Source organism: Sinocyclocheilus rhinocerous, unplaced genomic scaffold (assembly GCF_001515625.1).
Source record: "Sinocyclocheilus rhinocerous isolate Xijiao unplaced genomic scaffold, SAMN03320098_v1.1 C35734333, whole genome shotgun sequence".
NCBI lineage: Eukaryota > Metazoa > Chordata > Actinopteri > Cypriniformes > Cyprinidae > Sinocyclocheilus > Sinocyclocheilus rhinocerous.
The window spans coordinates 1-605 of record NW_015761670.1 but is presented as its reverse complement, the minus strand read 5'-3'; the positions used below and the strand labels follow the sequence as shown (position 1 = coordinate 605).

The 605-nt window shown below is 38.7% G+C and overlaps 1 long non-coding RNA gene across 1 annotated transcript; it reads right to left on the bottom strand.

Moving 5' to 3' along the window:
* Positions 1 to 7: 7 nt before the first annotated feature.
* On the bottom strand, positions 8 to 605 carry LOC107735068 (uncharacterized). The gene is made up of 3 exons (XR_001639278.1): positions 536 to 605; positions 342 to 448; positions 8 to 129 (listed from the first exon to the last, which is right to left on the bottom strand). It is a non-coding gene; the product is annotated as an uncharacterized LOC107735068 (long non-coding RNA).

Genomic DNA, 605 nt, shown 5'->3' with positions numbered 1-605 from the left:
TTGGGGATGGAGGAGGGTAATTTGCTCCTGAGCAAGCAAAAAAGCAGCTGAATAATACTGAATAGAGCTTACATAGGAATGCCGTGATAGGTGATAGGTGATATGCCGTGATAGGTGATAGTCGTATTCCTATAGGTAGATGTGATCGGCTGAGAGTCAGCCAAATTAAATATGCCACTACCCTGACCAAGATGTACTCAGATTAAATTTGCAACTTGCTTTGAAACATAGCTAGATTCTTTCTTCTTTAATTTATTCAGTATACAGTATTCATTTGCATTTGTTAGGTCTATTATAGTGATGTGCTAGTAAATCATTCAATTCTGAAAAAAAAGTCCTACCATTGCAAATCCAACGTCAGCTTTTTTTAGCGCAGGGCCATCATTGGTTCCGTCTCCAGTGACAGCAACTACTTGTCTCTGTTCTATGATGGTGCTATCAATTATACCTTAAAGAGACAGCAAAACATTTTATTTGCAGTCAGACTGCAACATTCACCACAATTTTAACAACAGTCCTGTTTAAAACATATTACCTTTGACCAACGTATGCTTATCAGTTGGAGAAGATCTCGCAAGTACACGCAGTTTGGGCCAGATCTTGTC